The following is a 12090-nucleotide window of genomic DNA, read 5'->3' as shown; positions in this document are numbered from 1 at the left end:
AATTCAGGGTCTCCCCTGAGGCAACGGGGACGAGCGCTATCCTTGGCCACTGCTGTGCAGCTTCGCTGAGACTGAATCAGGGCCCCTTGTAATTCTCTCTCCTGGCCGCCTATATTGTTCTCACCTAGCCCTTAACCCAGTTTCTACCTATATGTTCATTTGTGTGATCCGCTTCTTGATGTCGGCTCTCTGGGACCGTGCCTGCCTCATTCACCAGGAGACACCCAGGAGCCAGCCCTGGGCTGGTTTATGCAGGAGGCACTCAGTAAAGGTTGAATGAGCGGATGAAAGCACTTTGTAAACTACAAAGCAGGAGTGATGGGAAAGGGTGGACTGGGATTGTTGTACAATGGCTGTTGTCCACACGGGCAGGGGAAGCGACACAGCAGGAGGCTACCAGCACGTGGCTACGGCTGGGTGGGGTATGGACTGAGCAGCCCTACTCCCCACCCACCCCACCTCTAAACCCCAGCACTTGGTATGATTGAAAACAGCAGTAATAACAGCCCATGTTCCCTCACTGAATCTGCACAACAAGGTCTCGGGGTGAGTACTATCATTAGTCCCATTGTAAAGATTTGGAAACCGAGGCTCAGGGAAATTTAAGGAATTTACCCAAGGTAAATAAATGGTGGGGCTGGGATTCAAGATTCAAACCCAGGTCTGTCTGAGGTCCGGTCCACCAGAGGGTTAGCGGCGACACCCGTCTGCTCCTCTCCTCACCTTTAAACTTCCAAGCCTTCCCCATCCCCACCTTGCCTCCTCCAGACTCTGCTCTGTCCTCAGTCACTTTGAGCAGGCACCTCTCAGAGCCTCAGTGTTTCCGCCTGTAAAATGGACACACTAATCCCTGCCCATTTTGCAGTGAAGGTCCATGAGGATAGGGACGCTGTCTGTAAAATGTCAAGAGCTAGGCGAGTTGGGACAGCTGTAGTAGAAGACAGTGCAGGGACCCGTCTGAGGCCACCCTGAGGTGGTCTCTGTCTCCCAGCCCTGGGTTCTGGCTGGGCACTGCGGGTGAATGATGAGCGCGTGTAGGTGAGGGTGTGGCTGAGTGAGGCAGCAGACCTGCCTCCAGGGAACTCTTGAGGGTCAAGAAAAGCCCCCCCCCCACCGCGGCCGCTGTTTCCAATTTGAGGCTTCCAGTTGATTAAATAAAAAAGTAAGAAGAGCTGCATAATACGTGGTATATTTTAAATGTTTACATTTAACAAATGAGTGCTTTTAACACACAAAATACAATGCAATATAATTGTGCTATTCACAGGATAATTACAGGATTTATAGAAAATATTAATTCATAGCGCACTGCGGGAGGTGTGGCTGGGTAATGAGACACAAGTTTAGAGTTGCCTAATGAGCGGGTCTGTGCTTTTCTCCTATCGTGTACCTCTGTCGCTACATGTTAGACGCTCATTTGGGCTTCCCAGTGGTCTAGACGGCCCTACTCCATCCGGCCCCTACCTCTGCCCCCTCAGCCCCCTCTCTGGTTTCTTTACTGCTCCTTGAACCACAGCAGGCACGATGTTGCCCCAGGGCATTTGCACTTGCTTTCCCCTCAGCCCCGGACCCTCCTCCCTTAGATATCCTCAGGGCTTCCTCCCATACCACACCTTCTGGTCTCTATTTGAAGGTCTCTTCTCTGGAGGCTCTCCGGCACCATTCTATTTAAAATTGCCAACCACCCCCACAGTCCCTATTCCCCTTCCTGTGTTTATTTTTCTCCCTAGAAGAAATTTTCAACACCACCACGCACACACACTACATTGGCTTACCGTCTGCTGCTTTGCCAGGGTTTCTAATAGCTGGAACATAGAAGGTGCTTAGTAAACAAGAATGGATTATTGGCTCCTCCGAGGGTCTCTCTCCCGTGCCCTCGCTGTGAGGCCCGGCCTGGTTCCTCCTCGACTTGGTGCCCGTGCATTCATCACAGGGCGGACCTGCTGTCTCGTGGGGTTGGGTGCTCGGACCCGGACCTCCTTGTGCTGCGACCTCTGAGGCGCTGATTTAAAGCAGATGGCGCTGTGCTTCCCCCCTCCAGCGCTGAGTCTCAGGCTACTTCCTGGTGGCCTCTGGAGCCCAGCTACTGCCCACCCCGCCCCAGGCCATGCCCCTGAAGTGCATCCGGGGTTGTGGGGCAAGCCACTGGGGGACCTAAGCTTCCCTTCTGTGTGCCAGCCCTGTGTCTCATTTCATCCTCGCCTCGTTCCCATTTTGGGGAGGAGGAATATGAGGCCGAGTCGAGGGAGGGATTTGTCTGAAGTGGCTAGCTGGGTGAATTCCCCGCTGGCCTCTCCCCTTCCCCTGACGGTCCTCCTGGAGGCTTGGAGTTCACAGTGCGCACAGGGCAAGCAGGCTCCGGGCAGGCGGGCTCTCCTCTCCAGGCACTTGCTCGCCCTGTGGTCTCTACCTGTAGAGCCTTTTCCCTTCCTTCCTGTGTGAGTCTCAGCTCTGCTGCCTTGTCCTCGGGGCTCGGGGCAGGGCTACGTTAGGAGCCTTTTCCGGGCTCCTGAAGCTCCCTCTGGGAAAGCACTGAGGGAAGGCGGGGGTTGGGGGGGAGGAGGGGGAGGGGTGGGGACAGGAACCACACCTGCCCTTTACCAATCTGCCTTCCACACTAGACTGTCAGTGCCTTGACGGCAGAGACCAGTTGGTGGGTTTTGTTTTGTTTTTAGTTCTTGTAGTTCTTTTATGTTTTTAAAGATTTTATTTTTGAGTCATCTCTACCCCCAGTGTGGGGCTCGAACTCATGACCCCAAGATCAAGAGTCGCATGCTCTTCTCACCAAGCCAGCCAGGTGCCCCTAGTTGTTTTTTTGTTTTGTTTTGTTTTAATTGTACTCATTCACTGATTTGTTAGGTCATTCACAAATGTTAATGGAGCACCGATTCTGTGTTCTGAGATCAGTTCGGAGTTCTAGAGATGCAGCAGCAAAGAAAACAGACTATCGGTCTCTATGTCTCAGGAAGCCCACAGTTTCGGTGGGAGATGGACACTTAAGAAGGAAATCAGACCATACAGTGATAAGTGCCATGGAGGGGGTTAATAGGGACTGAGGGGGTTACTGGACCCCAGTAACTGCGCCCAGTGCAGGGTCTGGCACAGAGTCAGCACCAAAAACGTATTTGAATTAGAGCTAAAGGACCGCAAAGCCAACTGTCTCCGAAGCAGCAGGATCAAATGCCTCACTGTCCCCTCTCCTGTACAGAGAGGAGCTCTTCTAGCCCACTTCCTTAGCTGTACGGCCTTGGGAAACCTCCTTTTCCTCTCTGTGCCTCAGTTTCATCGTCTGTAAAATGGTACTAGTGTTACCTGCCTTTTAAGGTTGTTCCAAGAATTAAACGTGCTGACGTCCTGAGAGGGGCTGAACACGGAGACTGGAATATATTCAGTGCTCAATAAATGGAAGGGAGAAGGTGAGGATGAAGAGGGTCGGGGCCAGGAAAGTTGGAGGAGTGTTGGCCTGGTTCCCCGTTGCTCTTGGATCTCTGGGCTCTGCTCAGCCGGGATGGGCAGTTTCAGAAATGGCCACGAGATGGCGCCCGAACCCCAGGAATTCAGAAGTCTGCTTTCTCAGCAGATGATGCTGTTTAGGGAAGGAGGGGGCCAGAGAAGCAGGTGCGTTCCTGGGGCTGGGGCCGGGGCTGGGGCCGGGACTTGTGGCTTCTTGAAATCCAGCCTCTTGCAGCCATTCTCTCCCTTCAGTTATTCCCTTGGGGTTCCCGTTCGTGTTCGGGTCTCCAGCCCTCCCTTTGCCCTCAACCCCCCAGCACTGGAGTGCAAGGCTTCTGCTGAGTAGATCCTGCTGCTTGTCCGCCGGCTGTGGGCACCCTGGCCCCTTCTCGTTTATGAACCGGGTGGCAGTACGTCACTGGACACTTTCTGTGGGCCTTGCAGGGTGGAGAGCCGGAGGAAATGACCCTGTTCCTGTTCATACTATCCCGGGGGGTGGGGTGGGAGGTGGCGATAGAAATTAAAAGAAGAAAATGGAAACTATGCAGCAGTTACTTAAGACACCCTTCCCATCAGCACATAGGAAATAGCCTCATTTCGCAGATGCAAAAACTGAGGCTCAGAGGCCACATGAATGAATTGCCCTTCCCATACACCAGGCTCCTTCACCAGCAGTGAGGTGTGGTCCAGACCAAGTATATTCATAAATTCATTCAACAGCATCTACTGAGCTCTGCAGATCCAGCAAGAATCAGACCTGGCCCCTGCCCTCGGGAGCTGGCAGTCTGGAGGGAGACGCTGGCGGAGAAGCACACAAGGGCAGCTTGTCCTCGAAGTCTGTTCTGGGCACAGTGGCGACCCAGAGGATGCAGCTGCTGATGCCACCTGAACAGATTGGGGGGCAGGAGGGATGGATGGTGCGAGAGACTTTGTAGATTCCTTGGGGACCAGCGATCTGCTCAGATATAATTCTCAGAAAGGTAAAGTCATGAGTCTCTACAATAAAAACAAGTGAACACGTGTCAGAGGTTTTCTTTAGCTCATTAACTGACAAGAAACAAGCAAAATGTTAAGACAAGCTCGAATGAGGATTCGATTTCAGGTACTTACCTTTTCTACCAGACAAAACTTCTTTGTGCTGTGAACAGGACTCATTTGCTTGCTGTGGGAAGCAATCATTTCCATGATTATCTGTTTCCTACAAATTGTCTCTATCCCTACAGAGTTATAAAGTCAATCAAATAATCAATAATATCACACAACCCTAAAGAATCAGATGATGGTCAGAGGACCTGTAGCCGACCCCCAGACCTTCTCTCAAAGGACACGCAAGAATCTCTCATGCCTTTTCCAAGCCTTTGATATGTTTTCTTGACTGGCCCTCGGGAAGATCAGGATAAATTAGGGAGCAGCTGTTCCTGGGGAGACGCTGGTCCCACCCTCCACCATTCCCTTCCGCACCCAGGTGACAGACTTCCCCGCCTAGCAGGAGCTGGCCACTGTCAGTTCCCACCAGCAGGTGGCGCTGAGGTGAATTCTCAGCAGCACCATAGGGAATTCTGGAGCTGGGAACTGAGGGGCGGCTCCCAATTTTCCACCATTACTGGTCTTCACGCTTCAGGATTTCAGGATTTCAGGATTTCAGAGGGCCATTTCCACCTGGGGTTGTTGGTTTAGTCATTCACTGATTCAGTCTTTTTTTTTTTTTTTTTTTTTTTTTTCATTTGACAAACATGTGCCCAGACCCACAGGTCACGTTCCTGAGTTCTCCAGACAGAAACTTACATGCCGCAATCAGTCCTTGTCTTCGCTTGCCTGGCTTTGCTGCCAGGATTTGGAGCCACCTGCAATTCTGAAATCTCACCCCACCCCATTCCTGCCCTGGCTACCCGTGTGCTCACTCCCCCTGGAAAATTCACCTCATCAGAGGTTGAATAAAAGGCTTTACTTCTATAATCTCCTTTTAAGATCTTATTACTCCCATTTTCCAAGGAGAGAGCAGACTCCTCCTCTTCTGGCTCTGGCTGTGTGGCAAGGCTGTGCCTCCATCCCTCAAGGCCCAAGGATGGCTGAGATGCCACCTCATTTCCCTGGCCTTCCTTAAAATTTTAAATTAAACTTTTTTTTTTTTTTTTTTCTGCAAGCAGGGGAGAGGGGAAGAGGGAGAGAGAATCTTAAGCAGGCTCCACACTCAGCATGGAGCTGGACACGGGGCTGGATCTCATGACCCTGGGATCATGACCTGAGCCCAAATCAAAAGTCAGATGCTCAACCGACTGAGCCACCCAGGCAGGCGCCCCTCCCTGGCCTTCCTATAAGATCATACTCACAGAGAGGCCTGCAGCATAAAAGGTACCTCTCTAGCCCTTCTCCTGGGTCTCAAAACTTCTTCAGAATGTAGTGAGAATGACTACAAACTCAGTGCCACACAACTCAGCAGACAAGGAACTCTGGAGTGACCTCACTTTCCTCCTTAGCTGAGACCTCTGCATTGTAAAGGGGCAGTCAGAACAGGGTCGAGGGTGGGCGGGCAGGGTCCTGAAGGCCATGAGATCGTGAATGAGGTCTGTGCTGGGGCATAAGAGTGGTGGTGGGGCTGTGGCATGGAGCCACCAGAGGGCGCATCTGTCCTATTGGGGCCTCAGCCATGGTTCCCAAGAGGGTCCTACCCCAGCCCCTTGGCCCTTCCCTGTATGCTGGGTCCAGGCTTGTGGGAGAAAACCTTCCTCCTGGGGAGTGAGTTAGGGTAGGGGCCCCCACATCAAGACTGGGACATCAGCAGGACAGAGGTCACCAAATGCTGTTGTCAGGTCCCTCAGGAGTTTCCTGAAAGAAGAATCTTTGCGAGAAAAGAGTGGAACGACTTGGGAGTCGATCCTGGGGGGAAAGGCGCTGGTGTCTGAGCACCTTGGGGCTGCAGGCAGTGAGATGTGGTGGGCATGAAGTAGAGATGGGATGGAGAAGGAGAAGGCAGGAAAGGGAGGAAGAATTAGGAAACCCTCAGGGGCCTACCTTTCCCAAAGGGAAGTAGACAAGCCCGGACAGGCCATGAGAAGTCCCTGAGCTGTTAGCCCAACCTTGAGTCTCCCCGTCTTTCCCGGGGAAGCACACAGGCTGACTCAGCATCCCAGGGGGGCAGCTTGGATCAATGGTCTGGACAGCTTTGCTCTAACAAATCGGGACGCCCCTGAGTTGTTCCTTCAGGACAGACCCCTGGGTGTTTTGGGCAGGCAGTATTTCACTTCCTCAGGTCCGCTCTGAGAAACTGGTGGAACTTGTGGTTTGGGAGAGGCTGTGCGGGTGAGAACGGGCCCCCTCAGTGGTCTAGACCGGATTTTCTGGTTTCTTCTTTTACCAAGCAAAACAAACAGGATGGCGTCCACTGGACTGGTAGACACAGGAGAAGAGGTGGGTCTCTCACTATCCCGAGGAGGGGCACTCAGCAATCCCGATATTTTCTGTTAAACTTATTTTGTCTGTCATGGTGATGAAGCCGGACAGACCCTAAAAGAACACGGGCGTTAGCAGCTATTTCCAATGGTCTGGGCTCCATTCCCTCAATTGCCAAAGGGGTTTCCCTTTCCCTTCTCCCTGATATAGAAGTCAGGGAATCCCCATGGCTGCCTTTGGTGCCCGAGGTCCCCTTGATGCAAGTTTTATCCCGTAGTCCCCTTTGTGACGTTTTCTGGAAAGTTCCGAGCCAGCACATACTCCTCCTCCATTATTAGTCGTCTATTGCTAGACCGCCCCCAGACTTAGCAGCTGAAAACAACAGACATTTATTATCTCACAGATTCTGTGGGGGCTCTGACTAAGGGTCTCGCATGAAGTTGTGGTCAAGATGCCCGTTGGGATTGCAGGCGCTTGAAGGCTTGACTGGGAGGTGGCTCACTCACCTGGTTGACAAGCGGGTGCTGATGCTTGGCAGGTGACCTGAGTTCCTCACCTCGTGGGCCTCTCTGTAGGGCTGGTGGCTGGCTTCCCCACAGTGAGTGATCCAGAAGAGAAGGCTGAAGCTATGAGGTCTTTTATGACATAGCCTCGAGAACCACATGCCATATCCTACTGGTCGCCCAGGTCAGCCCTAGTTAACATGGGAGGAGACTGCACGGGGACCTGACCACCAGGGGTGGGGATTGCAGGGGGCTGTCTCACCTACCACACCAGCCTTCAGGTAAATTTCCAGAAACGGGAATCTCATTCACTGAAGTTTCCCTGCCTCCCAGAACTATGGGAGTGATCTTGAACATCTCTTTCATCCCCTAGCGGGCTCTGTCCAACGAGGAATGAGGGTGATGCCCCGTGCAGGCCCCCGGCAGCCTCCCCTTAGCTCGCTTCTTCCTATGCCCCTCACTGATGAGCTTCCGGCATCTCAGGGGCGAGTGCCAGCTGCAGCACGAAGTGTCTTTCCCAGGCTGCCACAGGCTGCCACAGCTCTTTCAACAAACGACAGCTTCAGCCTTGGCATCTCGTGGTTTCTTTAGGAAACTGACCAGATGGGCCCATTTCTTAGGGACGGCCCAATTTGGAATCACAGGGACAACCTTCGACACACTAACTCCGATCCCAACTCCCTCGGCCAGTCTGTAGTAGTGAAGGTGCCTTTGGAGGCCAGGGGCAGAAGCCAACTCAGCCAAAGGTGGAATTCAGTAGGAGGATGCCAGAGTGTGTCACAAGATGGAGGGAAGCTGAAGAGCCAGGATCCAGGAAGGGCAGGGACCGGGCAATCCTGAAGGTCAGCAGCAGGGCTCTGTGGCCAGTTGCCATCAAGGAAAACGGCCATCAAGGGACACAGTATCAAAGACCCCTTACCTCTGTCTGATTTCCTGGCAGAGAAAATGGATTAATCCAGCCTGAGTCAGGTGGCCAGCCCAGTCCAATCAGCAGTGGCCAGGGAAGGGGTGGAGTCCCTTTGATGGGGGCAGGTTCCTAGAACCGGTAATATTGCTGAGAGCTGAGACCTACTAAGAGATATCTGAACTCAGGGCAGAGGCTGGTTCTGTGTGGAAATAAAGTATCCCAACTATTGGAAAGCTCCCAAATCACACTGTATCCCTTTCCCTTTTCTAGAAGCTTCCTGGGACTCCGAGAGCCATTCACTTATTCAAGACGTTTCTCTCTTGCTTGTTCTTCCCCTCTGAATATCCTGCCTGGAAGCTGGCACCAGCTTATGGGCTATAAAGTCACTTCAGAATGTGGTTCAGGGATCATCTCTTTCAGAATCAGAACCTGGGAAGCTTGTTAAAAATCCACGTTCTAAGGATTGGGCCTCAGAATCTGTATTTAAACCCACTCTGCAGGGTGGGAAGCACCACCTTAGAGTGTTTGGGACATAGCCTTGTCCCAGCTCCCCTGAGCCCCATTCCCCGGCCATCTCCTTGATCTTGTCAGGCACTCTCCCATGACCCTTCTGTGACCTCTCCTAGCAGAGGCAGGTTCCCTTCCCCCACCCCCCACATGTACCTCTTATTCTGACCCTACTCCTGACAACATCTTTTCTTCTTTTCCTGCCTTCATTTGCCTTCTGTTCTGATTCTCTCCAATACTCATTTTTTTAAAAATGTTTGTTTATTACTTTGAGAGAGAGACACACACGGCACAAGTGGGGGAGGGGCAGAGAGGGGGAGACACAGAATCTGAAGCAGGCTCCAGGCTCTGAGCTGTTAGCACAGAGCCCGACGCGGGGCTCGGACCCACAGACCGTGGACTGCATGATCGTGACCTGAGCCGAAGTCAGACGCTCAACCGACTGAGCCACCCAGGCATCCCTCTTATTTTTAATTTTTTTTTTTCAACGTTTATTTATTTTTGGGACAGAGAGAGACAGAGCATGAACGGGGGAGGGGCAGAGAGAGAGGGAGACACAGAATCGGAAACAGGCTCCAGGCTCTGAGCCATCAGCCCAGAGCCTGACGCGGGGCTCGAACTCACGGACCGCGAGATCGTGACCTGGCTGAAGTCGGACGCTCAACCGACTGAGCCACCCAGGCGCCCCAGGCATCCCTCTTATTTTAAATGAGAGTTCTCATTTTAAATTTTATTTTATCATTTAAAAATCTTTTGTATTTACATCAACAATCTGAAACCCTTGTTTGGAGCTAGGTGATGAAGAACCAAATAAAGGAATGAATTTTAATGGTCCCAATTCCTCAGGGGTTATTAGTCCCTGTGCAGATGGGCCTAATGAGTACTGTACTAGGATTTCTAATTACCCATAATAAGCTTCCAAAATTCATGGGGTGAGGTTGATTGTTATCCAAATGGCCCAATGATTCAAGCCTCGTAGTATCTACACCCTTGTGTAGGCCCCTCCCAGGTGGATTCTGGGGTTGGCCATGTGACTCGCTTTGGCCAGTGAAGTGTCAGCAACCAAGAGAAACAGGGGCCTGATGAGGGGTTGTGCTCTGGGGCTTTCTCTCAGAATGCTCATGGAAGCACCCTGTGAGGAAACCCAGCCTGGGCTATCTTCCTTCAGGATGAAAGAACACATGGAGAGTGAGTCCAGCCATCCCCAGTGTCCCAGCTGAACCCAGCCCTCACCTATTCCTCCAACTGAATGAGGCTTCACAAGCAAGCAAGCCCTAGAAAAACCAGAAGAATGCAGCCACATACAGAATCCTGGGAAATAATAAATCGTTGTTTTAAAAAAAAAATATTTTTGAGAGAGAGAGAGCGAGTGAGGGAGGGGCAGAGAGAGAGTGAGACACAAAATCTAAAGCAGGCTCCAGGCTCCGAGCTGTCAGCACAGAGACTGACGTGGGGCTCAAACCCACGAACGGTGCGATCATGACCTGCGCTGGAATTGGAAGCTTAGCCGACTGAGCCACCCAAGTGCCCCAATAAATCATTGTTTTAAGTCTTAAACAATTTGGTGGTTTGTTATGCAGCAACAGCTAACTGATACATAGAGTCACAGTAATATTCACAGAACAGCATTTCTGTGCTATTGTTTCCACTTGATACTCTAGAGTCTCATATAGATGGGCTGTAGTGACACAATCCAAAAATACAGCGGCTTAAACAAAATTGTTTATTTTTCTTGCATAGAAGAGGTCAGAAGTAGGTGGTTCCAGGCTGGTGGGACAACTCTGCCCACCTTCAGAATGGCTCTTCTATTTCTGGATCCGCGGTGTCTGCTCTAGCTCTTGCTATCTTCCCACCAGCAAGAAGAGATAAGAATGAGGAAGGGCACGCCCAATTCTTTTAAGGGCAAAACCCTAAAAGTGGCTCGCATCACTTCTGTTCATATTCCTTTGGCTAAAACTTGGGCATCTGGCCTCATTTAGTTGCAAAGGAGCCTGGGAAATGTAGTTTCTAGCCAAGTAGCATGTACCCCATTGAAATATGGCAGTCTTCTTATCAAAGAAAGAAGGAGAAAGGAAATATTTGAGAATGACTAGCAGTCAATGTCACGGTCTCCCTGCAAGGTAAATATTGCCCTCAATAAATATGAGTGTCTCTCAGACCAGGTGGTTTTCTCATTGTAAATCAATAATGGCATCGAGCTTTTATATATGAATTGACTAGGATGCCTTAGGCTGCAAGTAACAATACTCAACTAAAAGTTCCCTGAAGAATCGGGGATTTTATTGTCTTAAGAGGTCTTGAAGTCGGCCGTTTTGAATGAAGTCTCCTCTGTTCCTTCTGCCCCCCCATCGTCCGTGTTGGGGTCCTTCCTGCATGCCTGAAAGATGGTACAGTGGCTCCAAGCATCATATCCACAGATACGCAAATATCACTATTATAGCAATAATAGCTATCATCTACCGAGTGTCACCATGCGTCAGAACTCCACAGACACTTCAGGTGTGCTCACCCATTTGATCTTCACAGCAACCCCGTGGTTGGAACCATCGTGGTTTTCATTTTGCAGATGAAGACCGTGAGGCGGAAGACGGAGGAACGCGTTCAAGACCGCACAGCCGATCAGAGGCAGCGCCGTGCTTTTCTGCTGCCTCTGGAGCCCCCGTATTTATGGTTCATCTACTAGCCGCTCTGCCAGACACCAGCCTAGGAAAGGAAAGCTGGGGCAGGGCTTGCCTTAAAAGGGCGCGTTCTGCTTTCATTCGCGACTGGCAATTCTTCCCGGAAGCCTCCAGCCCACTTTCCCCTTCTGTCTCATTGGCCAGAACGGGGTCACTAACGCACCCCCACCCAATGACAGCAGAGGGGAGTGGGAACACGCACGGGCCAGTCCTCACCCCCCCCCCCCCCCGCCCCCGGGGGTTGGGCACACTGCCCTCACCACCCCACCGAGCAGAATAGGCTTCTTTTGGCGAGGAAGCAAGGGGCGAGTGTCTGACCCGGAGCAGAGCCCAGGCTTAGCTGGAGGCTCTCAGCTCACTGGGATTGAACGAAGGTTGGCTCCGACCCCATCCCTCACCCTCCGCGCGACTTCTGCAAAGTCTCAGGCTTCAATTGTGTGGCTCTGGCTTCCTGCTTCTGCTGAATTCTAGCAGCTGTTCCCTTTATTTCTGCCCTGGAATTGACTCAAACATAGGATGCGGCCCATTTCTTCTCCCGAGAAACCATGAATACCAGGCTGCTTTGTGAGCAGAATTTCACTGAAGATGTGTCGGTGTGAGGAAGTTACATAGCGCTGCTCAGCACCCGACGGGGACGTTCCTGTTCTTCGGG

General features: G+C 51.7%; 1 long non-coding RNA gene across 2 annotated transcripts; it reads right to left on the bottom strand.

Moving 5' to 3' along the window:
- Positions 1–1192: 1192 nt before the first annotated feature.
- LOC125171760 (uncharacterized) lies at positions 1193–8296 on the bottom strand. 2 transcript variants are annotated; one of them, XR_007154419.1, is made up of 4 exons: positions 7350–8296; positions 6466–6957; positions 4564–4615; positions 1193–4449 (listed from the first exon to the last, which is right to left on the bottom strand). It is a non-coding gene; the product is annotated as an uncharacterized LOC125171760 (long non-coding RNA). The 2 variants fall into 2 exon arrangements; XR_007154418.1 differs by lacking the exon at positions 6466–6957.
- Positions 8297–12090: the final 3794 nt, after the last annotated feature.

Source organism: Prionailurus viverrinus, chromosome C1, assembly GCF_022837055.1.
Source record: "Prionailurus viverrinus isolate Anna chromosome C1, UM_Priviv_1.0, whole genome shotgun sequence".
Lineage (NCBI taxonomy): Eukaryota > Metazoa > Chordata > Mammalia > Carnivora > Felidae > Prionailurus > Prionailurus viverrinus.
Note: the sequence above shows the minus strand (reverse complement) of the source record. Positions and strands in the feature narration are given on the sequence as shown.